The following is a 26,557-nucleotide window of genomic DNA, read 5'->3' as shown; positions in this document are numbered from 1 at the left end:
AGTGAGCCACTCAGGTGCTCCAGTTTTCCATTTTAACCCAATGGTAGTATTTCTTTGCAAAGTACTAGGGCTGGTTCCTTCTACATGATGTTTCTTTAGAACTTCATTTCACAACTGTATTCCAAAATTCAATCTACCTTATCTTAAGCATATTAAGAAAAAGGTCTTTAAATCTAAGGGTTGTTTTACTCCTTTGCAAAGAATGCTAATCAAAACAGTTGCTATTTTTGATCTTGCTTTGGTAAGTGCAATTAAGACCTTATAATTTGAGAAATATAAAAGTATAATAATTACAGAAACATTGAAGACAGTATGCAAATAATTCAGTCCAAAGGCAACACATCCAAATCTTTGCTGTTTTACTAATTACATCATAAAAGTAAAAAAAAAAAAGTCTAAAATACCTTTTAGTAGCAGTCCAGAATTTAGGCCTGGACCCACAAGGGCATTTCCCCAGTTGATGGTTATGTAAACTCTGAAAATAATCAGAGTCAATTGCCTAGTGAAAGAGTACAAGGGGTTGCATATATTACAGCAGATTTATGTTTCTATGAAGTCTTTGGTTATTTATTTTATGGCAAAAAAACTTTTTGGCAGGTAGAGAGGTCACACATATGCCTAGAACAATGTAAATGCATTTGTAAATTGGAAAGAGGCAAATATAGGTAACTACAAATGTCTGCCAGAGATAGTTCATGATGCATCTTGATTTTGCAGCAAAGCCAGAATTATGCTTACCCTAGATTAAGGTGTGTTGAAGACTGGAGGGGAGAGCTCACCAGGAATCTGTATGAATGTTAGCAGACCTTTTGAAAAAGAATTGTTCCTGAAAATGTGGAATGTGTATGTTGGTACAATAACACCCCTCAACCATTGGCAGAGAGAAGGTGACCTTATTCTCTTTGTGATTGGTGGATTTCTGTAGTGTTACATTTGGCTTTCTTTTTCTTTCTTTCTTTATTTATTTTTGTTGTTGTTTATTCATTACAGTTTTTGGGTTTGTGGTTACCATGAGGTTCATATAATACACCACAAGTACATCGCAGTTTGTATTAAGTTGATGGTCTTTTAAGTTCAACCACAGTCTGGGGAAAAAATAACTTTTTTTCCCTTCACACCCTCCTCCACATTCTATGTACATGCTGACATATTTTACATTTTCTTACTCACAATTTTTCTTATGTCTAGTTATGGCCATTTTCAACTTAAAGAAGTCCCTTTAACATTTCTTGTAAGGCTAGTTTAGTAGTGATACACTCCTTTAACTTTTGTCTGAGAACCTCTTTATTCCTCCTTCATTCTAAATGATGACTTTGCCAGGTAGAATATTCTTGGTTGTCGGTGTTTTCCTTTCAGTGCTTTGATTATATCATGCTACAACCTGCTGGCCTGCAATGTTTCTGCTGAAAAGTCAGCTGATAGACTTTCAGGGTTTCCCTTGTATGAAACTTTTTGCTTCTTTCTTGCTGCTCTTAAAATTCTCTCTTTATCTTTAATCTTCGGCATTTTAATTGTAATGTGCTGTGGTGTGGATTTCTTGTTTGGCACTCTCTGTGTTTCTTGGACCTGGATGTCTATTTCCTTACCCAGTTTAGAGAAGTCTTCAGTTATTCTTTCTTTACATAAGCTTTTTGCCCCTTTCTCTCTCTCCTTTTTTTTTCTTGGACCCCTACAATGTGAATGTTCACTTGATATTTTCCAAGATAGCCCTTAACTATCCTCATTCTTTCTAAATTCTTTTGCTTTTCATTATCCTGTTTTCCAAATCATTGATACATTCTTCTGCAGCTACTAATCTACTGTTGATTCCCTTTAGTATATTTTTTTATTTAAAAATTTACTGTATTCTTCAATTCTGATTAGTTCTTTTTTTTATATTATCCATTTCTTTATTGAAGGTCTCACTGAGTTCTTTCACTCTTCTCTCCAGTCCAGTGAGTATCATTATAATCATTACTTTAAATTCTTTTTAAAAATTAAATCTAATTTAATTTTTATTTAATATTATTTTATTTTAATTCCAGTATAGTTAACATACAGTGTTATCATTACTTTAAATTCTTTATTCAGCACATTGCTCATCTCTGTTTCACTTAGTTCTTTTTCTGAGGTTTTGGTCTTGTTTTTTCTTTTGAAGCATATTCCTCTGTCTTTCCATTTTACTTGACTTTCTGTGTTTGTTTCTATGGTTTAGATGGAACAACTTCTTGTCTTAAACTTCAAAGACTGATCTTGTGTGTGGTCCTCTACTATGTGGATGCTTGACTGTGAGTGCTTTGTGACTTTTGCTGGCTGGCTGAAGCCATGGCTGGTAGGGGTGGGGGTCCCAGAGCTCTCCTGGTAGTGGGCACCGTGGCAGGACAGCTAAGGCTAGAGTGGATGCAAGCCAGAGTGTCCCAAAGTTCTACACATAGAGGGCAGCTGGAGCCGTGGCTGGCACGAGCCAGGAGGTCCCTGGGCTCTCTGTGCAGAGGGTGCCCTGGCAGAGCAGCTGAGACTAAAGGGCTACAAGCCAGGAAGACCCAGGGCTCTATGCACAGAAGCCTCCTTGACAGGACCGCTGAAGCTGGAGTAGAGTAAACCAGGGTGTTCCAGGGCTCTCCACACAGGTGTCCTGGAGAGGTGGCTGGAGCTGAGGCCCAGTACAGGATGGAGATCCTGGGGCACTGTGCTTGGGGTGCCTTGGCAGGTGTAAGCTGGGGTGTCCCAGGGTACTCAGTGCAAGGGGTGCCCTGGCCAGGTATGGGGAGATGAAGCCCGTGTGGTGGGAGTGTTCTGGAGTGCTCTGCCCAGCAGGCATCCTGACTGGGTGGCTGGATCTGAAGCAGACATCAGCCAAGAAATCCCAGAGTGCTCTGCACCGAGAGTGCCCTGGTAAGCCGACAGAAGCTGAAATGGTGTGGGCCTTGAGTGTTCCAGCTGCTTTGTGCCTCTGTCGTCTTGGCAAGACGGCTGAAGCTGTATGAGCACTAACCAGTGTGCACCACCCTGTGGCTGCCTGCTGGGACGGCTAGGGGTGGTGTGGGCTAGGGGCCTGGGCTCACTGAGGTGGCAGGCCAGGTAGAGGGCACCCAGACTGTGTATTAGTCTGTGCTTTAAAGGTGGGGGGGGGTGCAGACCCTGTCTGTCAACCCCTCCCATCTAGAAAGCTTTTCACTTGGTGGAGTTCCAGGGCTGGCTCTTTTACGTACTAATTGCTTTGTGAACCTTGGCTTTTTCCCCACCTTGTGTCCAGGGAAAGAGGGAAGAATCTATTCCTACTTCCTCAGTATGGTTTCTCCCCACTGCAGTTGTGGGCGTCTTCGCTGCCATGTCTCCAGCTCTCTTTCTGTTCTCTTTCACTCTTCCCTCTCTCTTTTTTTGTGCAGATTCTGTTCAGTCGGCTCTTCTTCAGGAGGAACTGTTCTATAAATAGGGGTAATTTGGTGTGTTCCAAGGAGGAGGTGAACTGGGGGTGATTTTCAACACCATAGGCAGATCATCCTTAGTTATTGCCTGGATGTTGGCTTGACTTATAGTGAGGAGGGAGAAGAAAAGAGAGAAGGGAAGGAGATGATTACTAATAAAATGAAAGTTACATTTCTCCAAAATTCTAAGTGATATGGAAGACATAGAGGTATTGACTGTTTTTAAATCTGTGGGAAGAAACATTTGTGCCTCTTTCCTCAAGTTCCTATCTTAGTATCCAGTGGGCTTGAGGGATGAATGAAATTTTGTTCCTCCTACCCCCTGAGGGAGTGTAGAGTTAGGGGAGGTGGACAAGCTAATCTTGAGGGGAGAATTTGTTCACTGAGACTTAGCTACTAGTGAGCAGTTTGCTTACATGTGATATACCTTTTCCAGTCTTCTACTTCCCGGCCTTTTTGTCTCCATGAACTTAGCTTGGGAAGAGCCCACAGCCCGTATTCTGAAGGTGCTGTGAATTTGAGCAGACACAAAAGGTGGGTCTAGATTTAGATGATTTCCTTGATTAGTCCGCAGTTACAATTTCTTTGTTTTACTCTGGTCTCAGCAAGCAGTGGAAGGGATGCCTGTGAGATAAGGATCACTGTGGTGCACATCAGGGCAGCTCCCTGCTGCCTCCTCCTGTCCCACAGAAGCTAGGGCCCCGCAGCCTGCGCAGAGTGAAGAACCCTCCAGGCAGAGCCCATGGTAGGAGGAAGATGGGCAAGTCAAATTCCCTAAACTGAAGGTCTTGATGTCCTGTATATGCATACGTTCTCAGTTTATTTCATGCTACGTCCTAGGGGCAAGGCTTCTACGAAGCAGTACTTGTGAGAGTGACTGCCCTCCTCACTTTCTAAGCTCTCTCTGCTCTGTGTGTAATTGGGTGTATAACGTAAGACTGTGTGAGTGATATGGAGTTAGGTTTGCAGCCTCTGTTATGCCTCTGTGTGCAAGCCCAGGCTTGCAAGGGCTAAGATTTAGGTTAGAAAAGGGAGGATCTGCTTTGCCTCCTATGCTTACCTGTAGCACAGCATTTTTGGATATGTCCATACAAATAAACTAGTAATTTATTTCTATTTGTCCTGTGCATGTAGTGGCATTCTGAACCACTAACCAGGTATATTTAGTGGAGAGTAACAAAGGTGAGGCTGTCTGTTGTATGCGCTGCAGCAGAGAACATAGAATGCCACCGCTCCATTGAGGACACCGGGCAATCAGCGGGGGAGGGTGCCAGCCATATTGGAAATTTGGCAGCTTCAGCAAAGCACAACACGAGCACAGCATGACTTCAGGCGACATTGATAAAAGATGTCATCAGAGGCAGCATCAGTGAAATTGCACTTTCACCAGGCTTCACGGAGACTGGAGGCTTGCTGATAGTGCCACATGGAGCCAGAGCTAAAGCCAGAGCAAAGAGGAAGAAGTTGTAGCTGAGAGGCCTTGCTCTTCAACACCAGTGGGGCATCTCTCGGAGACGTGCAGGAATTCCTTGGGGGAGGCTTTCAAGAGGATCTGTGAGATACTCAGTAATAGGTGAGGGAAGACTTAGAAACCTACTGTGTTTCTATAAATATGACTCTTTGTCACTCTCTAACTGGTAGGACTCCGGGAAACGCAGGTGCTAAGGAATTTGAACAGGTGTTTGGCATACCTTTTTTCTAATTATAGTCACATCTAATATGATAGACAACTTGGGCACTTAAAATAATCTCTTTGGTTGGTTTCATGGTCCTAAATCTTTTATTTTCTTTTCATTGTTGCTGACCGTGAATGGGGAGCTTTTACATTTATTTTTTAGCATTTTAACAGCTTCTGCATTACTGATTACTAAATCCCTCAGTTAAAATGATACTAGTTTATGTCCTGCGTACATGTGACAGGAGAGGGTGGTGGGCAGTGACTACGTATGATACAGAGGAAAGTGATGAAGGGACAAATGGAGGAAGATTTAGCAATAATATAGGAATATCAAGTTTTAATTCACATTACATTCGAAACCTCACAAAGACTACTTTTAAAAAATGTGACCCATACAATATAGAAAAATCAATATTTTGATGATTAAGTATTTATTGCATCTGTGAATTATTATCTAAAAGAAACAGTCCACAAAATCTATACTCTGGACATGGACTGAGAATAGGAAGTCCAGGAAGTAGGATGACGAAAAAGCAAAGGAAAATTGAATCGAACACAAAGGATTTTGAAGAGGGAGAGTGACATGAACCCGTCACATTAAATCTAGAGCCACCATCAATTTAGCTGCTTTTTTTTGGGTTTACTCTTTGTACAACATTGCCTCTTCAAACAGTATAGACCTGTGCATGTATTTTCTGGGAATATTTGTTGAAGGAAAGTAATTCAAGGCATTAGACAGAACAGACTCTTGGCTGCAGATGAACAATTTGTTCCAAAAGATCAGATTTAAATGTTATTGTAGTGATGAAATGAAGACAATTTCAGGATTCCCCCTTACTGAGCTCTTGGCCTCTTATGCTAACTGGCACTCCTGCATCATGTTAATGCCCCTGTCTCTTTGATGAGGCCGTCTGAATGGGGGCAGGGGCGGGGCGAGGTGGGAAAGTGCTGAAATGGCAATGGCACCTACCCATTGTTGTCCCCCTGTAGTCACATCAGAGCAGCAAAGAACTGCCAATAGGTGCCATTAGAGTCATTTTAAGAGTTCCAAATATCAAAAACAAAAAAGATGTCTTTTCAGAATGGACAGTACCATAAGCTCTCCAAAGGGAAAAGAAACTGTAGTCAGCCTGACAAATGTATATTCTCAAGGTGAAAATTGGGTAGGGCCTTTTCTTCTAAACATAGACCTTTACTATAAAATAATATGCCACAATCAATTGTTGGATTTCACTGCTGGAGCTTGTTCAGTTCCTTTAAATTAAATTGTGGTTAAAACCCCAATCAAAAATAAAATGAAAATAAAAGATTGATGAGGAGAAGAAGTTGTGAATGTCCCTGTCCTTCTGACCTGGTGTCAATAACAATGACTGTGCACTTTCAAGAAATGATAACCTCAATACACTGAAAAGACATCTCATGTTTATTTGGGATGTGCTTGTTTTTCATAAATTCTTGACATAGGAGTTTTTTTTCCTTTGAGAGTATTTTGTGAAACTGCTGTAGTAAAGATGTTTGTCTTCTACTTGAATTATTTCATTGATGGTTTCCTGCTCTCCATTTTCTCTAAACTTTTTTTTTTTGGACCTGTTGGATGGATTGATCCTTTAATTTCTTCTCTTTTCTCTCCTATTTTCTATTTTTTCATGTTTTCTCTCTCTCTCTCTCACACATTATACATGCCTGAACTTATCGTCCAACTCTTCTCTTGACTTCTCCGTTTCTCTTGTCATGTTTTATATCTCTCTGCTTTCTTTCTTGTTCCTGGAATGTCCTTTTTTATTTTTAATATAGCATTCTGTTCTTATTCCATGAGTGCAATGTATTTCATTTTTTCTCGGAGTATATTTGTGTGTGCATATATGGGTGAAAAGTATCTTCACCCAGCAGTCTTGCTATTTATTTGTTTTAGTCCTTATCTATTGGATTAGAATATTTCTTCAGATGGCTGGAAATTCTTGTTTGCCAATTCTTTTTTTTTCTTTTTTTTTAATGTTTTTTATTTATTTTTGAGAGAGAGACAGAGAGAGACAGTGTGAGCAGGGGAGGGTCAGAGAGAGAGGGAGACACAGAATCCGAAACAGGCTCCAGGCTCTGAGCTAGCTGTCAGCACAGAGCCTGATGCAGGGCTCAAACCAACGAGCTGTGAGATCATGACCTTAGCTGAAGCTGGATGCTTAACCGACTGAGCCACCCAGGTGCCCCCTGCCAATTCTTATTTAAGAGTCAGGGATAAAAAAATCTAATTTAGAAGCTGTGAGAACTTTTGTAGGAATTGTTGACTGTGAGCTGCAATAGAGGATGATCAGGTTGGAAGTTTGTTAGGAAGGCCATCATATCAAATCCTTGATTCTCTCCTTTGGTCTGTTCAGATTCCATAGACAAAATTCTTCACTTTCCTGCCTGAGAGACTGGTGGGGAAAATATTGCCACCCTGCCCCCCAGAACAATTCTCTTGAGTTCCACCAAAGTTGTTAGGTGTATCAATAGGTAATGTAAATGGAATCATGAGATTGGCCTTTCAGCATATGAAATTGATCACTCAGCATACTTTGAGCTCTACCAAAGTGGTTGCATGTATCAATACTCATTCATATTTATTTTATTTCTTAAAGTAAAGAGTATTTATTTATTTTGAGAGAGAGAGAGAGAGGGAGAAAGCAGAGAGAGAGGGTGAGAAAGAATCCCAAGCAGGCTCCCCTGTTGCCAGCATGGAGCCCAATGTAAGGTTCAACCCTATGAACCATGAGATCATGACTGAGTTGAAACCAAAAGTCAGATGCTCAGCCGATTGAGCCACACAGGCGCCCCTCATTCATGTTTATTACTGAGTGGTATTCTGTGGAATGGATGCAGTGCTGTTTGTTTATCCACTCACTCACTGATGCATATTTTCAGTTGTTTCCAGCTTTTAGCTACTATGAATAAACTACTATAAACTTTAATGTATAGGTTTTTGTATGAACATGTTTTATTTTCCTCAGAATGTCCAGGAATAGGATTGCTGAGTAATATGGTAAGCACATATTTAGTTTCAAAAGAAATTGCCATTTTCCAAAGTATGGAAAACTGCCATTTTGCATCCCCACCAGCAATGCGAGCAATCTAGCTTCTCTGCACATTCACCAGCATTAGACATTTGTTCACTTTTAAAGAGATTGTTTATTTTCTTATTGTTGAGTTTTTAGATTTTAGTCTGGGTACATGATCTTTATCAGATTTATTTTGTAAATAGTTTCTCCCAGTCCATGATTTGTCTTTTCATTCTTTTAATAATATTTTTTTACAGAGCAAAAGTTTTTGATTTTGATGAAGTCCAGTTTATCAATATTTTCACTTATTGAATGCACTTTTGGTGTTTTATCTATGCATGATTAGCCTAATTTGTGGTCACAAAGATGTATTTCTGTTTTCTTCTTGAAGTTTTAGAGCTTTGTATGTATGCCTTTGACCCATATTCAGTCACTTTTTTAATATAGTACAAGGTATGGATCAAAGATTCTTTTTTATGAATATTGAATTGCTTCAGTACCATATGCTGAAAGACTATTCTTTCTTTATCGAATTGTCTTGCATTGGTAAAAAATCAACTGGTCATAGTTTTGGGGATATATAGACTGTCTACTGTCTAGTCTGCACTCTTGGTCTACATATGCTTTTGCAAATGGCACAGCTTTATATTGGGACTTGAGATCAGTTAGTGTGAATTTCTCAACTTTATGCTTCTTTTAAAAAATGGTTGTGATTATTCTAGTATTTTGCCTTTCCATACATGTTTTATAATCTTGTTAATATCTACCAAAAATCCTACTAAGGTTTTGATTGGGATTACAATAAATTTATAGGCCAATGTGATTGAATTGACATCTTAACAATATTGAGTTTCTAATCCATTCCATAAGTTTTGTTGCCATCATAAGTGGTTGTGCCAATTATCACTTTGTTTTCTATAGCCCAAGTTATTTTTCAGCTCTTTATCCTCAGAGGCTCAGATGTTTTTAGCATAGACTAAGCACTCAGTAAATACTTGTTGACTATGGGCCTTAATGTTAGAAAATTTGGGTTCTATTCCTGGCTCTACTCCAGTCATTATGATATCTTGAGTAAGACACACATGCTCTTGAGCCTCATTTTACCCTTTACTCCTACTAGAGCAGATATTATATACCAGATACTAGATAACATGTAAGCATATTTGAGCTGTATTTATTCTATGAGTCTGCAACTGTGCCAATTTGATGTAAGCTGCTAAAGCATATCTTTCCCCCTCCTATTCTGGATGGCTTATCTGAGTTAGACAGGAGATTTAAGGGGAAAAATAAACTTACCAAAGTTTTTCTTAATGTACTCCACTGTTCAACTGAATTGAATACTCTTAGCATTAAATGTTTGAAACTTTGGTTTTTTATTGAAATATAATTAACATACAGTGTTCTTTTATACATGTTTGAAACTTAAAAAATGTGAACTTATTAGGATGGGTGGATCAAGATGGAAGGGGAAAAAAAGTCATGGTCATACTTACTCATATCTGCCTCCATTTCATAGTCCCAGAGGAGTATAATTTATGGTGCAGTATTCTCATAGTCTGGGCCTTTCTGCAAGGTGTAGATGTAAGTGGCATTGAATGCTGTGATAATGATCACTCCTACCTGGTTGACTTAATTATACATCGTACTCTTTAAATTAAAAAGAATCAAGTTGGCCTTGTAGAATCATGCAAAGTAGACAGTGTGGCAACCAGAGCAATTCCACTTATATTCTCCCCTCTCTTATCCATCAGCAGTAGTGCCTGCTTCATTGCTTATTGGCCACATATTGTCTGAGGTTGTTACAGCAGAAGAAGGCATTTCATTTTCATTGGCTCTTTACTCCCAAGACTAGTTCAGAGAAGTGGTCACCTAATTATTATGGGCTTAAATATTTTATCTTACTTAGGGAGACAACATTTAATAATATTGAATTTTAATCACTCTTGTCAACAATAGTCAAATCATAGAAAGAGCCTAACTGTCCATCACCTGATGAGTGGATCAAGAAGATGTGGTATATATACACAATGGAGTATTACATGGCAATGAGAAAGAATGAAATCTGGCCATTTGTAGGAAAGTGGATGGACCTCGAGAGTGTCATGCTAAGCGATATAAGTCAGGTAGAGAAGGACAGATACCATATGTTTGCACTCATAGGTCTAACAGGAGAACAGGAGAAACCTAACAGAGGACCATAGGGAGAGGAAGTGGGAAGAGAGTGGGGGAGAGAGAGGGATGCAAAACTTGAGAGACTATTGAATGCTGAAAATGGAACAGAGGGTTGAAGGGGGAGGGGGAGGGGGGAAAGAGGTGGTGGTGATGGAGGAGGGCACTTGTGGGGAAGAGCACTGGGTGTTACATGGAAACCAATTTGACAATAAACTATTAAAAAAATCACTCTTGTGGACAGGTCTTGCTGACCCATGTGAAGTTATCTCCTTTCATGTACTCAAATTATCGCATTCTAAATTAAAACTTTTGAGTATAACTCTCATACTATTCCAAGGGGAAGATAATTGCTATTGTATTTTTTTAGGAAAAAAAACCTAAAAAATTGTCATACTACTATTTCTACTCTACCTCTGCGATTAGAGTTGTGTATCTACCACTCAACAGAAACTATTCTTGCAAAAATTTTCTGTAGCTCCATTTCGTTCTTCCTTTTCTCTTAGATTTGAATTACTTAAAGCCTCCAACCACCATTGCTGTTGGTGTTTTCTCCTCCCTTTGCTTCCATAACACATCTTTATGTCAGTTCTTTTACCTCTCTGGTTACTGTTTTCTTTCTCCTTTGCAAGTTTTGCCAGACCTGGAGTGGCTTTGCAGTTATGGAAGATGCAGCAGTGACCTGGAGGAACTGACAATCAGAGACCATTTGGAGTCAGGCAAGGGGCAGTCGTGGCAGATGTCAGCAGGCACAAGTGACAGTGAAGACCACCGCAGTGCCTTGGCACTGTGCAGCCCTTCTGGGATCAAGGGCACAAATGTAGCAGAAATAGGAAAGGACCTGAATTGACTGAGGTTAATTTTTCATATCCAGAAGAATGAAAGTTTAAAATAGAAATTAAATTCAGTTGTTGAAATAGTTATATCTTGGGAAATCGCAGTTTGTGGTCTGAGATTCAAGTTGACCAACATACAGCACTTTCAAATGGTTCTTATATGTCATTTGACCTGTTAATATTATGAGGAAGACAAAGAAATTATAGTTGCTTTCCATCCAGAGTTAAATGAATTTCCCAACGTCTGTGCAATCCAACAGCAATAAGGCAAGAATTGGATTTGAAGGTCTCTGCTACACAATGCCATGCTCTTTCAACCAGATCACATAACTTTAGGGGTTAACTCGTTATTTAATAATTTCAGTAAAAAAGTTAATGATCCATTATCAGTAAGACTAATGCCAAGTCAGATCCAAAAGGAAAGAAGTGCTATTCAGTAGCAATAGAAACTATGTCTGTATGAAATACTTATAAGTCAAACTAGTTGACACAGCCATCAATAGAACTGACTACTAGGAGATGTAAACTGAGCCATTTTCGTGTCTAATAATGTCATTTTAGTGTCTAATAGTGATTGCTTCAGACTTCAGAGTACAGAAATAGCATTTTAGGATTGGGTTTAACCTCTTGCAAAGTCCTTTTATTTTGCAGGAAAGAAAACAGAGGTCCAGAAGGGTTATGACTTTTGCCGGGTTGTATAGCTGGCTAGTGATAGAAACAGAGTGGGCACCCAGTTTTAAGATTCATTAAGGTTCATTTCCCCTTGCACTATTTTACCTTTGGGAAAACTAAAATGGCAAGATTGTTACTGTTTTGGTTGAGCTGTAGGGGCTGGAGAAGTGATAAGACATTCAAAAAGGAAGTCAGATTTACTTTGTTCATGCTTCCTAGGCTAGATGTTCCTTCCCACCCATTATTAGAGAATTTCAGTAAGCCTCTTGGAGGGTATTGGTGTTATCAAGGTAATAACCTTTCCTTGGAAAATACGAATATTTTTAGCTCCTGAAGGTAGAGTTTGTTTCAGAGAGTACTTGCTTAGGATGTGGTAGGTGGTAAATATAACTTTAGTCCATTAACTTCTATCTTTCATCATCATTTTCAAATAATTGTCTTTAAAAAACTTGAAGGTCATGCAATTTTTGCTAACCCGATAAGACATCCAGGTCTTAGAACCATGTATTAGTCTAATGTGGGATGGTTATCTAAACTGCTGCACTTCCTGTTTGCTTGTTACTCTTTAATTGTTTTCCTTTTCCTAGTGAATTCATTTTTTTAAAATCTCAACTTCAATTGCCTTTTCCCTGTTTCTCCTCATCGCCACCCTGACAAATTGGGGAGTAAATATACTTTGTTCCAAACAAGGATACTGTCTTAATTCATCAACCATGTGGTCAATTAATTAGCCTAAATTCTTGAACACCTGTCAAGTCTTGCTGAGTTGGCAAGTTCTTTTCCTTCCTTATTTTCATTTTATGCTTTCTCTTTATGACTAGTCATTTGGTTAAGTTCCAGTGATGAATAATGTGGTTTTGCTCCAGGTTAGAATGTTTTTAAATTGAAATCTGACCCTGTAGTCTCTTTCTGTGCCATATGAAAACATGTTTAACCACATTTAGTCTGCCTTTACCTAATCTACATAATTTCCCAAGATTCAGTGTCAATTAGTGAAGTGTGGTTAAGGGGTTGGATTCTGGCTGTTTTTGCTGAAGCCTGGCGCTTATTAGCTCTAAAAGAAGCTACTGCTTTAGTCTCCTAACTGGTGTTAAGTCTTTTTATGTGTAAGGATTATATATTATATATATATATCCATAACCCTTCAAGGTTCTCCTGCCCCCAATAACCATCAAATTTGTTCTCTGCATCCATGAGTTCAGTTTTCTTTTCTTTCCTTTTTTTTTTTAGCTTAGATTCCACATATACGTGAAATCACATGGTATTTGTCTTTCTTTGTCTGACTTACTTTACTCAACATAGTTTTTTCAAGGTCCATCTATGCTGTCACATATATACATACTACATCTTGATCTATTCATTCATCAACAGGCACTTAGGTGTCTTCTGTATCGTGGCTATTGTGAATAATGCTGCAGTTAACATTAAGGTGCATATACCTTTTCAAATCAGTGTTTTCAATTTCTTCAGATAAATACCCAGAAGTGGAGTTGCTAGATCATATGGTAGTGCTACTTTTTAAAAAATGTTTATTTATTTTTGAGAGAGAGGGACAGAGCATTAGCAGGAGAGGAAGAGAGAGAGATTGAGAGAGCGAGAGCGAGAGCGAGAGCGAGAGAGAGAGAGAACTGGAAGCAGGCTCCAGGCTCTGAGCTGTCAGCACAGAGCCTGATGCAGAGCTCAAACTCACATACCATGAGATGATGACCTGAGCCAAAGTCAGACACTTAACTGGCTGAGCCACCCAGGTACCCCTCTAATTTGTTTTTCTTTTTTGAGAAACTGCCATACTGTTTTCCATAGTGGCTGCAGCAATTTACAATCCCACCAAGAATGTATAAAGGCTCTTTTTCCTCCACATCCTTGCCAGCACTTGTTATTTCTTGTCTTTTGGTAGTAGCCATTCAGTCTGGTGTGAGGTTATATCATATTGTGGTTTTTATTTGCATTTTCCTGATAATTAATGATGAGCATCCTTTCATGTGGCTATTGGCCATCTGCACTTTGGAGAAATGTTTATTCACATCCTCTGCCCATTAAAATTTTTAAAAAAATGTTTATTTATGGGAGAAGGAGAGAGAGAAAGCAAGCAGGGTAGAGGCAGAGAGAGAAGGAGACAGCATCAGAAGCAGGCTCCAGGCTCTGAGCTGTCAGTGCAGAGCCCAGTGTGAGGCTAGAACTCATGAACTTGAGATAATGACCTGAGCCAAAGTCAGATGCTTAATCAACTGAGCCACCCAGGCACCCTTTCTCTGCCCATTTTTAGATCAGTTGTTTGGTTTGTGTTATTGAGTTGTAGAAGTTCTTTACATATTTTAGATATTAACCCCTTATTGGATTTATGGTTTGTAAACATGTTCCTTCATTCAGTAGGTTGCCTTTCAATTTCATACTGCTCATTCTTGGTATGTTCTCAGTCATTTTAGATTTATTGAGATTTATTTTATGACCTAACATGCTATATATCCTGGAGGGTAGTACATGTTCACTTGAGAAGAGTGTGTATTCTGGTGTTTTTGAATGGAATGGTCTGTTGAGTCCATCTTCTCTAATATGTCATTTAAGACTGATGTTTTCTTATTGATTTTCTGTCTAGATAATCTATTCATTGATATAAGGGGGGTGTTAAAGCCCTCTACTATTATAGCATTGTTGCAATTTCTTCCATTAGGTCTGTTAATATTTGCTTTATATATTTAGATGTTTCTATGTTGGGTACATAAATATTTAAAAATCTTTTATCTTGCTTGATTGATCACTTTGTCATTATGTAATACTCATCTTTGTCTTTATCTATCATGTATGTATGTATGTATGTATGTATGTATGTAATCTCTATACCTAATGTGAGGCTTGAACTCATGATCCCAAGATTAAGAGTTGTATGCTCTTGGGGCACCTGGGTGGCTCAGTTGGTTGAGTGTCCAACTTCGGCTCAGGTCATGATCTCACAGCTGGTGCCCCACATCAGGCTCTGTGCTGACAGCTCAGAGCCTGGAGCCTGCTTCAGATTCTGTGTCTCCCTCTCTCTCTGCCTATCTCCCACTTGTGTGCGCTCTCTCTCTGTCTCAAAAATAAATAAATAAATAAATAAATAAATAAATAAATAAATAAATAAATAAATATACATATATCTACTGACTGAGTAAGCCAGGCACCCCTCTTTGCCTTTTATCATACTGTTTGTTTTAAATTTTATTTTGTATGACATAGATTTCATTATCCCAGTTTTCTTGTTTGCATAAAACATCATTTCTCATCCCTTCACTTTCAGTCTGTGTGTGTCCTTACATCTGAAGTGGGTCTCTTGCTGACAGCATATTGGTGGGTCTTGTTTTTGTTTTAATCTTTTTAACCACTAGATGGCTATATGATTTTTGATTGAAGAATTTAGTCCATTTACATTTAAAGTAATTACAGATAGAAATGTATTTACAGTAAAACCTTGAATTGTGAGTAACTTGTTCTGTGAGTATTCCTCAAAACAAGCAAACATTTCTAATAAATTTTAACTTGATAAATGAGCAATGTCTTGCAATGTCAGTAGTGCATGATGCTGAATGTCACATGATCACAACTGAGCCAATAGTTTTTCTCTCTCTCTCACACTGCAGGATTGTGGATGATCATCTCCCATGCTCTGATGCTCAGTCTCAGGCTGCAGTGTTTGGCAGAAATCAGTGATTTCTCAGAATGTTGGAAGCTTAGGAATGCTTTGCCTCATTCTAACTCAGATTTTTGAAGATATAGACCCTTTCCTCTTATGCCTTTTTGCCAATTACATTAAATACAGTGTGTGACAAGAGTATTAATACTGTACTGTAGTCAACAGCAGTGTGAGCGTATACAATGGCCCGCATGCAGAAAAAGATTCCATTAAGGCAATAGATAGCAGTGATTCTTTTAGTGATAGTGAAAGTTGTTCTACACAATAGCCCTCCTCTCTTGTCTCCCTCACATCAGCTATGAAGGTTTTCAAAGGTAAGTGCAGGTTAATTTGTTTATTTTTCTTTACATTCTGCATTTTCTTAATTAGTTTATATTATATTACAGTATGGTAATCATTTTTATATGAATATTTTTGGGTTGTAGAATGAATCATCCGAGATTCCATGATTTCTTAGGGGGGAAATTGCTTTGATACACAGTGCTTTTGATTGCAAGCATGTTTCCAGAACAAAATGTGCTCACAAACCAAGGTTTTACTGTATTTCCATTTTGCTAAATGTTTTCTGGCTGTTTTGTAGTTTCTCTCTGTTCCTTTCTTCTCTTGTTTGTGGTTTGATGTCTTTGGTTAGTATTATGTTTAGATCCCACTCTCATTATCTTTCTGTATCTATTATAGGTTTTTGCTTTGTGGCTACCATGAGGCTTACATAGATCAGCCTATATATATATACCAATCTATATGAAGATGAGAGCAAGCTAAGCTTGAACTCATTCTAAAACTCTATACATTTACTCCCACTTTCACATTTTATATATTTGATGTCACATTTTACATCTTTTTATTTTGTGTGTCCTTTAAGTAATTGTAATTAGTTATAATAGCTAAAGGTAGCTATTTTTACTATTTTGTCCTTTAATCTTTATGCTAGCTTCATAAATGATGAGTCTACTACCTTTACTGTATATTTACCTCACCAGCGAGAGTGTACTTTCATGTATTCTCTTGTTACTGAGTAGTGCCCTTTGCCTTTAGCTTAAAGAAATCCCTCTAAGATTTTTTGTGAAGCCAGGTTAGTGGTGGTGAACTCTTTTGATTTTTGCTTGCCTGGAAAACTCTTCACCTGTCTTTCAATTCTGAATGATAACCTTGCCAAGTAGAGTATTCTTGGTTAGAAGTTTTTGCTTTCCATACTTTGAATACATTATACCCCCTCTTTTCTGGCCTGCAAAGTTTCTGCTCAAAAACTGCTGCAAGTTTTATGGGGGTTTCCTTGTATGTAATACATTGTTTTTCTCTTGCTGCTTTTAAGATTCTTTATCTTTCGCTTTTGACTTTTTAATTATAATGTGTCTTGATGTGCATCTCTTTGGGTTCATCTTATTTGGAACTTTTTGGGCTTTCTAGATCTGGATGTCTGTTTTCTTTTCCAGATTAGGGAAGTTTTTAGCTGTTATTTCTTCAAATAAATTATTTGTCCTTTTTTCCTCTCTTCATCTTCTGGGACATCCACAGTGCAAATGTTGTTCCATTAGATATTGTTTCATAGTCACTCAGTTTTTATTTTTCTTTTCGCTGCTTTGTTTGGGTGAGTTTCACTGCCCTGTCTTCCATGTCACTGATCCTTTCTTCCGCTTCATCTAGTCCACTGTTGAACCCCTTTAAAGTATTTTTTAGTTCAGCTCTATGACCTGTGTTTGGTACTTTGTTTATAAAAGTTCTCTCTGGGGGCACCTGTGCGGCTCAGTTGGTTAAGCCTCTGACTTTGGCTCAGGTCATGATCTCACGTTAGTGGGTTAGAGCCCTGTATTGGGGTCTGTGCTGACAGCTCAGAGCCTGGAGCCTGCTTCCTAATCTGTTTCTCCCTGTCTCTCTGCCCCTCCCCCTCTCATGCTCTGTCTCTCTGTCTCAAAGATAAATAAAACATTAAAAAGTTATATAAAAAAGTTTTCTTTGTGTTCATACATTCTTCTCCCAAGATCAGTGAGACTCTTTGTGATTATTACTTTGAACTCTTTATCAGGTAAATTACTTATCTCTATTTCATTAAGATCATTTCCTGGGATTTTACCTTGTTCTTTCACTTGGAACATATTCCTCTGTTTCTTTATTTCTTTGACTCTCTGTGTTGGTTTCTAAGTATTAGAAAAAATAACCATCTCTCTCAGACTTGAAGGGGTGGTCACAAGAAGACTGAGGGTGTTTCAGTTTTCTGTCTGTGCAGTGCCCTCAGTGGCAGCCTTCCAAGAACTGTCTCTCCAGTTGTTTTACTTCTGTGGTTCAAGAAACAAAAACTCTCCTGGCCACTAGAGCCAGGTGTTCAAGGGGTATCCCCTGTGTGGACTGCGTGTACCCACAAACTTTGGTGGGGCTTCAGGAAAACATCAGGCCAGGGCATGCCCTCTCATTGGATTTAGTGGGGCAGGGCCATGGGAAAGGCACAGGGTAGGGGGAGAGTACAAAAATGGTGCTGATGGAGACAGTTCCAACAGATCTCTGCCCTTGTGGAAGATGCTTTGAGATCCAATGCCAATGAATCTTTTTTCACATATGGTCTAGACACTTTTCAGCCTGCTGCTTTAACTCTGGGTCCCAGGACAAGTGAGTCTGTATATGAGCCCTTTAAGAGTGGAATCTCAATTTTGTATAGTCTTCTTTGTCTCCCGGCATAAGCCCAATTGTTTTTGAAAGCCAGATGTTTTGGGGGCTCTTTGGCGGATGTCCCAAGAGTTGGGGTGCTTGATGTGGGACTCAAACTCTTCACTCTTCAGGAACACGGTTTGTATATGTGAGGTTCTTCCTGCTAGTTGAAGATGAAGTTAATGGACAGACTGTGTCTCTATATCTCCTACTCATCTTGATGTGTCCTTTTTATCCTTTTTCATGAAGGAGCTGTTTAGCTAGTTTTCTGAAAGAATTGTTCTATATGTAGCTGTACATTTAGTGTGTCCATTGGAGGAAGTGAGTTCAGGGTCTGCCTAAGCTGCCATCATGCCTCTAAGCCTCACTCTTGTAGCCAATATTTTACAGATATTTGTGGACCTGGTGGAGATACATCAACAGCACATTAATTTGTCACTCAAAGCTGGGAGGCAGTGTAGAAATTATTTATCTTCTCATTCTTGGTTCTCTTATTCACATTTTTATGTGCTGATTTCCCACATCATTAGCTCTTTCTAATCTCATTCTTTTTCTAGAGCCCTTTTGGTTCCTTGCTTCATGAAGGGCAGGTTCAGTGGGAAAACTTTAGTGAGGAGTATAGGTAAGAGTTTTAATCCTCTTTTTTTGTTAGCATGTCCATGTGGATAGGGAAGCCCAGTCAAAAGTCTCCATGTGAATTCCTGGGAAATTTCTGAGGCAGGGAACTAACGGCAAAATGATATTTTACTTCTTTCTAATGAAATCCTTTATTTTTTTAATACCTAGAAAGATCAAAGATAATATCTTTGGTGTTTAGTTACAAATAACTTAGATGGTTAGGCTTTCTACATTTTGGGAAAATACAGTTTTATAGTATGGGAAGGATATTTACTTGGGAATATGGAAACCTAGTCTGTCCTTAGGTGTGTATTAGCTGAATGACATAAGACAAATTGATACTTCAGGTTTTTGGATTAGAGTATCTTAAAGTTCCCTTTGGTACTTTGGTATAGTGTTTCATGACTATTTCTATTATAGTTGGAAGTATGGGGCCCAGGCAAAGACATGACCCTGGATGTTTATACACAGACGGAACAGGCTAAATAATCTTTCCATGTGGCTAGCTCATTTCCACTTCCTCCATCTTGTTTAAAGGAACAAAGACTCAATAGGCCCCTGGAAGTATCTGCAAAACTATTTTCGTGTGCTATTAGAGACAATCTACTGTTTTCATCGTTTTTAATTCAAAAGATTACTTCTTTTTGAGGCATTCTTTTTTACTTCTAACAGTGTAATCTTAAAATTCTTTTCTTTGAAACAATGTTAATAAATGTTACTCATAAAAAGTTCTATAATGGGGGGCCTGGGTGGCTCAGTCGGTTAAGCGTCCGGCTTCAGCTCAGGTCATGATCTCACAGTTTGTGGGTTCGAGCCCTGCATCGGGCTCTGTGCTGACAGCTAGCTCAGAGCCTGGAGCCTGCTTCAGATCCTGTATCTCCCTCTCTCTCTAACCCTCCCCTGCTCACACTGTCTCTCAAAAATAAATAAAAAACCTAAAAATAAATTTTAAAAAAAGTTCTATAATGACATTTAATAAACATTTATTTATATAGATTTAATAAAACTGTATCATCTAGCAATTGATTGTCCTTAGGGTACTAAAAATTCAGTGAAGTTCTGCTATAGAGATCCTTGTTTAATTTTGTTCAACACAGCATACTAGGCAGAATAATTGTCTCCAAGGATCTCCAGAACCTATGAATACGTTGTTATATAGCAAGAGGGAATTAAAGTTGCAGATGGAATTAAGGTTGCTAGTCAGTTGACCTTGAAATGAGGAGATTACCCTGGATTATCTGAATGGGGCCAATGTAATCCTAAGTCTTTAAAAGTAGAGGATAGAAAGAGAAGAGTCAAATTTAGAATCGGAGAAAGAATTGACTGGCCCTTGCTGGCTCTGAAGAGGGAAGGAGGAGACTTTCAGAAGCTAGAAAAGACAAGAAACTGATACTACCCTAGATCTTCTGAGAAGAATACAGCCCTATTGATACTTGATTATAAGTCAAAGAAACCCTATTTGCACTTCTTGCTCCCAGAATTGTAAAATAATAAATATGTGTTGAGTTTCTTTAAAATAGTTTATTGTCAAATTGGTTTCCATACAACACCCAGTGCTCTTCCCCACACGTGCCCTCCTCCATCACCACCACCTCTCTCTCCCCTCCCCCTTCCCCTTCAACCCTCAGTTCGTTTTCAGTATTCAGTAGTCTCTCAGGTTTTGTGTCCCTCTCTCTCCCCAACTCTCTTTCCCTCAATATGTATTGTTTTAAGCCATGAAGTTTGTAGTAACTTGTTACAGCAGCTGTAAGATACTAATACACACAGTGTTTTACAAAATCATCTGACCATAGAACACCTACTAATACCTCCTAGATCTTGCGTACAAATTTGGGACAATATGTGGGAAGAATGTTGGTCTCAGCCCTTCTTTATTCTCTAAATTGTCCCTATCCCATAGAACTTTCTGCACTGATGGAAGTGGTTTATATCTGTGCTATGGTAATCACTAACTACTGGTAGTTACTGAGCACATGTATTGTGACTGGTGCAACTGAGAAACTGAAATTAAATTAAATTTTATTTTCTTTCAATTAACTTAAATTTAAATAACTGCATGTGAGTACTGGCTAAAATATTGGACAATACAGCTTTAGATCAATGTTTTCAGATTCAGTTACCTATAGAGGCCAGTGATTATAAATATGAAAAGCTTACCAAATATAAACGATGTAGCAGTAGAAGAATCATGGTGAATAACACTGACTTTGGTTTCAGCGTTCCAGAGATTGACAATGGAATTGAGAAAGGGCGTTCTTCAGAGTGTGTGCCTTGGCTGTAAGGGAGAGAGCTGCTCTGCTCCGGCCAGTTATCACAATGAGGAAACTGGTACTTATTATTACAGAAGAGCTGGGAATCTGGGTTTTTATCTTAACTACTCTAATCTCTCAATGTTTCAGATAAAAGCAAATATAGCTGTGGGACACATCAGCCTGTAGAATCCTAGTTTGGAAGCTCTGAAAGGATTGATACAGGAATTTTTCCTTTATTTTAATTCTGAGGCCCTGGCCTAAGGAAGAGATGTGTATATCAGGTGTCGAATAACATTGTATAGACTGGGGTGCTGCACAAGAACAGACATATTGTGAGTCACCATTGACTTGGCACACAGGAAGGATGTATGGAATTATTCAGATGACTTTTTGTCAGATAGCAGTAAACCATTTTGTTCTAAAAAAAAAAAACCCAGCACATTATGACAATTTTCCAATAGATGAAAATACATTGCCTTGAAGGACAAGAATTTTTCGTTTGTTTTTATATTGCTGTATTCGGGCCGGTGGCAAGCCCGAATGAGGAGAGGTCTGAGTTCAAGGGCGGATATCTAAGAAGACTGCCTATCAGATAAAATTCAGCTTTATGAACCCAGTGTTTGTAAACTCTGAGCCTTTTTTCCCCTTACACATTCATTAAAAGAAAAGATCTATAACTTTCCCTAAAAGATGCCAGACCAACTTATACCAGCGGGGTACTCCTGCTATGTTCTTCTCAGAGAGCGCTCTGTTTTGCATCTCTCTGCTCCTCATTGCATTGGCTTATTTAATTGTTTTATCTTTACTGTCCCAGTGCCTGCTGGCACAGAAACCTCACATAGAATCTGCTCCTTAGACTCTTGTTGAAGGAATATTGTTTCTCTTGTATACCCAGTCCAGGTATCCTGTTTCTTTCTAGCTCTACCTGTTTTTATTTTTCCTTCAGTCTCTGTCTTTACCTCTCTCTGCCCCTGTTTGCCTCAATTTCTCACTCTCTGCCTTTATTGATCTCTCCTTACTTTTCTCATTGTCTCTTCGCTGTCTCCCTCTCATTCACTTTTTTCTTTTCTCTCTCACTTCTTACCCTGCTCACTATTGTCAGCTCTATCTGTCTTTGATTGTCTGTTCCCCTAAGTGGGGCTTTAGAATCCAAAAAATTGAGACAGCAAAAGGTATGACACATCAACTTTAATTTCTCAGTTGTTTCCTTATCAAGCAGTTTCAGGCTTTTCTTCTTTTCAAGATGTGGAAATATGTTGGAGAATGAGTGACAGGTGCTTTCAAATACAAAACACTTTCTGAAAAGCATCAGGGTAAGGCCATTTAAAAAGTCATTGACCTTCAGCAGCAGGAGGCTCCTTTCCTCTTTCTTTCTTTTATCTTAGAAAATAGGCTAGAAGCATCAAAGTGGAATTTCCGGCAGCAAATGATAGTGAAGCATCTGCTTCTTTTAGTTTCCATGGAGTCCACTCTTCTTGGGACAGAAGAAGTGGTGAGACCAACATTCAGAGAGATGAGTCTGCCCCTAACATCACACCGGCAGCGTTAGGGAAGACAGTTGGAGACAGTTGGGTCAGGAGGTATAAAGAAAGGGAACTGGCTGTGCATTGCTTTCTTTCAGCGTTGCTTTCAGACACTCAGCTGTGAAGAAGCAGAGCTACCATTCTGCCCGAGACACCCTGCTTGGCTTTAAATAATTCTGGACTGGGTTTGTGGGCAAGCCACAGGTATTCAAGTGAAAGGCCTACTCACTTTCTCTTCAGAATGTTTCAGCAAAACTGTTTTCAATTTTTAACTAAGCACCTATTATTCTGTGATCAAATGTATACTTGCTGGACTCAGATGTGTGGCTGGCAGTGACAGTAATAATTAGAAGGTCCTGAAGTCCCTTTTCTCTGATGAAGTCGGGTAAAGTTAGCTAGTCATACCAACTGCACTTGATAGAACGTTTGTTGGCAGGAGATGGGTACACCAAAATATTTTGCTTTTCCATATACTATAAAAGGAACTAGTTCAGGGGCCAGCTATGAGACTGCTCATTTAAATCACAATTAAGTTCAACAAGAGGGAATTCTGCTGGCTACTTTCTAAATCTGGCTTCAATGATTTCCTTCTAACCAGTCAAAGGACTTCTTTCAGATGAGTGAAATCATATCCTATTTCTCTTTTTTCTGACTGATATATATATATACATATATATATACACATGTATATGTGTGTGTGTGTATATATATATATTTCATATTTCTTTTTCCATTCATTTATTGGGCTTCTTCCATAACTTGGAATTGTAAGTAATGCTACAATAAAAATAGGGATGCATATATCTTTTTTTCCCCCTATCACATATACATTTTTTATATTGGAGAAACTAGACTTTATTCTTTTTACACTTAAATGTTTTAAAACTTTTATTCAAATTCCAGTTAGTTAACATACAATGCGACATTAGTTTCAAGTATAAAATATAGTGACTCGACATTTCCATACAACATCCTGCGCTCAATACAATGCCCTCCTTAGTCCTTATGACCTATTTGTGCTATTCTTCCCACACACCTCCCAGCTGGTTACCATTAGTAAGTGTCTGTGTCCAGGTTTGTCTGTCTCTTTTTTCCCTTTGCTCATTTGTTTTGTCTTTTAAATTCAACATATAAGTGAAATCATATGGATTTGTCTTTCTCTGACTTATGTCACTTAGCATTACACTTTCTAGCTCCACCCATGTCGTTGCACGTGGCAAGATTCCATTCCTTTTGATGGATGAGTAATATTCCATTGTATATGTATACCACACCCATCAACTGATGAATGGATACAGAGTAGCAAAAAAAAAAAATTATCCATTTTTTGAGTGTTGAGTTTTATAAATTCTTTATATGTTTTGTACACTAACCCTTTATCAGATGTGTCATTTGCAAATATCTTCTCCCATTTAGTAAGTTGCCTTTCAGTTTTGTTGGTTGTTTCCTTGGCCCTGCAGAAGCTTTTTATTTTTGATTTGTCCCAAGAGTTTATTTTTGCTTTTGTTTCTCTTGCCTTGGAAGACATATCTAGAAAAATGTTGCTATGGCTGATGTCACAGACATTACTGCCTGTGCTCTCTTACAGGATTTTTATGGTTTCAGATCTCATATTTACATCCTTAATTCATTTCATATTTATTTTTGTATATGGAGGACTGTTTTTTTAATTAAAAGTTTTGTTTTGACTTACATTTGATTGACCGAAGCTAGAGATTCCATGGGTAAATACATCATCTCCCTTGCTCTTACTGCTTCAACCGCACTGGCCTTTTTTATTCCCGTGAATTCTTCACATTTCTTCATGGTGTTTATTTTTCATGGAATGCTCTCCTTCTTATCTTTGTCAACTACTTCACTTCTGCTTGTCCTTCAGTTTTCCTCAGGTGTCATTCCCTACAAGAAACCAAGAAACCCTCACTGGTTTTCTGACTATTACAACAGTATGATAAGCATTCCAAATATAGGATTTCACCCAGATGGGAAATACATTCTCCTTTAAAATGTCCTGGTTGTGCTTTAATATTTCTTTCTGTGACTATTTGATTAATGTCTGTTTTCCCTATTAGTTTAAGCAATGGGCTTAGTATATGGTAAGCATCCAATAAATATTTGTTGAGTGAGTAAATGGATGAAGGAAAAACAGGACCAGAGTCCTGCAGTGTCATTACAGTGAGTCAACTAAGCCAGGATCTTTATGATTATTTAATAATCACAGGGAACAACTTAGCAGGCCAGTTAGGCCTAGAAAGAGAGACATCCCTAAAGTGAGACATGGATACCCCAAAGGTTATTAAATGTAACCCTCTGAGAGGCAAAGAAATGGGAGAGACTCCAAGAAGAAAACGTCAGTGGTCTGGTGAAACCATTTGAATCCCTACCCACTGATAGGAACAGTTCTAGTTAGCTGCTATTGCTTGAGGGCTTCTAAGCACCTAGAATTTTGTATATCCAATGTACATTTTGAAAAGAAAAGGATTACAGTAGCTTGGAGTGCAAACCTCCATAAGAAAGGTTCACAGAAGCAGAGAAAATGAATCAAAGGTTGTGTGAGGATGGATCAAAGGTTTCTTTCATTCTAAATGCAAGGGCTAATAAATGTAGACGAAATGTATTAGAGACTACAATGAGAGAATGATGCCAAATCACAATGAAATTGAAAAATATTCATAAGAGAGTTGGGGGTCAAGCGTCCAGTGGCAGCAGGAGTGTGCGGTAATTGTGGCCCCAGTAGCTGCATATTAATCAGACAATTCCTGTAATAAAGTATTGAATAGAGATGGCATCTCTATTGTTAACCATTTTCTGAATCTGGTTTTTCAGTCTTCTTGTGGACAGTGCGATCTTCCCAATAACCTTCCTGGCAACATTCCAAAAAATTATTTTTCTGTTTGCCTAGAATCAATTCATATTGCTTGTAAATAAGAAATCTTGCCCTATGAAATGTGACAGAAAAATCTAGGAAAAGGCTCTGTCTGGTGTGCTCCCTGAACAAAAACCAGTCAAACCAAATGCAGTGTCCTAAAATGGACAAAGGTGGGAAAATAGGAATGCTCTTGGCAGATCAGCAGAACCTCTGTGGCATAATGTTTTTTGGAGATAATTCTTCATGAGACCCAGTAGAGTGCTGGAGTCCCAAAACTCCTGCTTCCCAAAGTTGAAGGGGATAATAAAATTCAGTGGCTTTCAGTGGGGGCAATTTTACCCCCCAAGGGACACTTGCCAGTGTCCACAGACATTTTTGATGTCTGTAGGAAGAGAGTTGGTACTGACTTCTAGTGAGTAAAGACCAAGGATGTTGCAGAACATCCTATAGTACACAGAGAAGCCTCCCTATAACAGAGAATTATCTAGCCAAAGTGTCTGGTCGGTGTGTCACTATTGAGAAATCCTGTTCTAAATAATGTGCTTGGAACTCTCTTGCTTTTTAAGAAAATTTTGTTTTGGAAAAAACCTTGTTTTGGAAAATGTTAACTTCATATTTTGAGGTAGTACACAGGACTGCTTGTCCAGCAGAGTAGAAACTAGCAATTGAACACCTGAAATATGAACAGTCTGGATTGAGCTAAGCATATGTGAAATAAACCCTGGGTTTCTTAGTATGGAAAAATGTAGACTGTCTCATGATAATTTAAAACTATTGTTTACATGCTGAAATTCTGATTTTGAAATATTGAGTATAATACATTCTTAAAATTAATTCCACCTATTTCATTTTACTTGTTTTTTCCTATATGTTACTAGAAAATTTAAGTTACATATGTGGCTCATCTTATATTTCCTTTGGACAACACTGCCTAGAAAAGGAGAACCTAGTGAATTAGAGATTTTGGACAGAAGATATTCTGCTCATATTGAAAAGAACAAAAGCTAAAAAGAAATAATCGTTCATTTATTCTTTCATTGCTCTACCCAGTAGGCATTTTTGAACACATGCTATGTACTAATCATTGCACATGTTAAAGATAAGTATCTCTTCCTTTGTGAAGAATTCATAGTCTATTGAAGAAGCAAAAGAGTTAATAAAAGGGATTGCAGAAAAAATTGTACAGTGCTGTGTATA

The 26,557-nt window shown here is 38.5% G+C and overlaps 1 long non-coding RNA gene across 1 annotated transcript in view; it reads left to right on the top strand.

Moving 5' to 3' along the window:
- Positions 1-10,939, top strand: part of LOC115292475 — a 37,794-nt gene extending 26,855 nt beyond the window's left edge. The window contains exon 3 of the long non-coding RNA XR_003909016.1: positions 10,919-10,939. This is a non-coding gene — a long non-coding RNA (uncharacterized LOC115292475). The remainder of the gene's footprint in view (positions 1-10,918) is intronic.
- The last annotated feature ends 15,618 nt before the right edge of the window (positions 10,940-26,557 follow it).

The sequence above is a fragment of the Suricata suricatta genome, chromosome 5, assembly GCF_006229205.1.
Source record: "Suricata suricatta isolate VVHF042 chromosome 5, meerkat_22Aug2017_6uvM2_HiC, whole genome shotgun sequence".
In the NCBI taxonomy this organism is placed as follows: domain Eukaryota; kingdom Metazoa; phylum Chordata; class Mammalia; order Carnivora; family Herpestidae; genus Suricata; species Suricata suricatta.
Note: the sequence above shows the minus strand (reverse complement) of the source record. Positions and strands in the feature narration are given on the sequence as shown.